Source organism: Palaemon carinicauda, chromosome 15 (genome assembly GCF_036898095.1).
Source record: "Palaemon carinicauda isolate YSFRI2023 chromosome 15, ASM3689809v2, whole genome shotgun sequence".
Classification (NCBI taxonomy): domain Eukaryota; kingdom Metazoa; phylum Arthropoda; class Malacostraca; order Decapoda; family Palaemonidae; genus Palaemon; species Palaemon carinicauda.
In genome coordinates, this window is record NC_090739.1 from 73,180,440 (window position 1) to 73,182,939 (window position 2,500).

The following is a 2,500-nucleotide window of genomic DNA, read 5'->3' on the forward strand; positions in this document are numbered from 1 at the left end:
AATCAATGTAGTTAGTTAAACCATTTGAACTAATTTGTTTAGCATATAGTCATTAATATTATATTTGATAAAACATACAGATGAAACTATATGCTATTATAGAGGACGTTCCTTGAAATCCTTTAGGGGGAAAAGGGTCGAATGGTTTTTTAACCGACTTTCTTCGCATATCTATTAACCATGTTTCTAAAAATATGATGTAAGATTCGTCTCTTTTGTTCTTTTTTATAGGTTAAATAACACCTAAATAAATGTATGTATTATTTATAGGGTATGCACAGTAAAAAATTAAAGTCGCTCTATATATATATATATATATATATATATATATATATATATATATATATATTTATATATATATATATATGTGTGTATGTGGGAAATATGAATATTTTTATGTATATGGATGTAAGAAAATTCATAACTCTTGCTTTGTTTGTGTAGATATGAATATATATATATATATATATATATATATATATATATATATTATATATATATATATATGTATATATATATAATTATATATATATATATATATATATATATATATATATGAAATATGAATATTTGGATATGTACATGGGTGTTGGAAAGCGTGAAAAGGCTTGTTTTCATTAGTAACCCAATTACAATTTATACCGTCTATGACCGTATTTTGTGTGATGCCAATTTATATCGATTAATTTGAGATGGAATCTTGCTTACATTGCATTACGTAAACAATTTTATTCGTAATTGTTTGGTCATCTGATGTTTCTAATGGCATAGGCTCGTTGCAAATATTCTTTGCTAGCATTGTTATTTTTTCATTAGGTTACTCATGATAAAGAAAATATATAATTATGAAATAGCAGAAAGATAGACTGGTGGTTGCTCTTTCGGTTGATATTTTCAAATTTAATGAAAAGTTTACATTAAGTACCAAAGAAAAGTGAGAGGGTGTCAGTAGAGAAAAGAGAGAGGTTTTCAGTAGAGAAAAGAAAAAGGTTTTATGTATGTAGCAGTGAAAGAGAGAGAGAGGAGAGAGAGATGAGAGAGAGAGAGAGAGAGAGGAGAGAGAGAGAGAGAGAGAGAGAGAGAGAGAGAGGTTTTCAGTATATAGCAGAGAAAATTGAGAGGTTTCCAGTAGAGAAAAGAGAGAGGTTTTCAGTATGTAGCAGAGAAAAGTAAGAGGTTTTTAGTAGGGAAAAGAGAGGTTTTCAGTAATTAGCAGAGAAATGTGAGAGGTTTTCAGTAGAGAATAGAAAAAGTTTCATGTATGGAGCACAGAAACTTGAGAGGTTTTCAGAGAGAGAGAGAGGAGAGGAGAGAGAGGAGAGAGAGAGGTTGGAGAGAGAGAGAGAGAGAGAGAGAGAAGTTTTCAGTATTTAGCAGAGAAAAGTGGCAGGTTTTCAGCAGAGAAAAGAGAGATTATCAGTATATAGCAGAGAAAAGTGAGAGGTTTTCAGTATGTAGCAGAGAAAAATGAGAGGTTTTCAGTATGTAGCAGAGAAAAGTGGCAGGTTTTCAGTATTGAAAAGAGAGGTTTTCAGTAAATAGCAGAGAAAAGAGAGAGGTTTTCAGTAGAGAAAAGAGAGAGAGGTTTTCCGTATGTAGCAGAGAAAGGTGTGAGGATTTCAGTAGAGAAAAGAGAGGTTTTCAGTATATAGCAGAGAAAAGTGAGAGGTTTTCAGTAGAGAAAAGAAAAGGGTTTTCAGTATGTAGCAGAGAAGAGAGAGAGAGAGAGAGAGAGGAGAGAGAGAGAGAGAGAGAGAGAGATGAGAGAGAGAGAGAGAGAGGAGAGAGAGAGAGAGAGTTTCAGTATATAGCAGAGAAAAGTGACAGGTTTTCAGCAGAGAAAAAGATTTTCAGTAGAGATAAGTGAGAGGTTTCCAGTAGAGAAGAGAGAGAGGTTTTCAGTATATAGCAGAGGAAAGTGAGAGGTTTTCAGCAGATAAAAGAAAGAGGATTCCAGTTTGTAGCAGAGAAAAGAGAGATTTTCAGTATGTAGCTGAGAAAATAGAAATTTTCAGTATGGAGCAGAGAAAAGAGAGGGGTTTGCAGTAATTAGCAGAGAAAAGTGAGAGGTTTTCAGTAGAGAAAAGAGAGGGATTTTCAGTATGTAGCAGAGAAAAGTGTTTGTCAGTATGCAGCAGCGAAAAAGATTTTCAGTATGTAGCAGAGAAAAATGAGAGGTTTTCATTATGTTGCAGAGAAAAATGAGAGGTTTTCAGTAGAGAAGAAAAGTTTTCAGTATGTAGCAGAGAAAAGTGAGAAGTTTTCATTGTGTAGTAGAGAAAACTGAAGTTTTCCGTGTGTAGCAGAAATTGGAGATTTCAGTGTGTAGCAAAGAAAATTAAGAAGTTTTCATTATGACGCAGAGAAAATTGTGAAGTTTTCAGTTGTGTGGTAGAGAAAATTGAGAAGTTTTCAGTATGTAGCAGAGAAGATTGAGAAGTGTTCAGTATGTAGCAGAGAAAATTGAGAAATGTTCTGTAGGTTGTAGAGAAAATAGAGA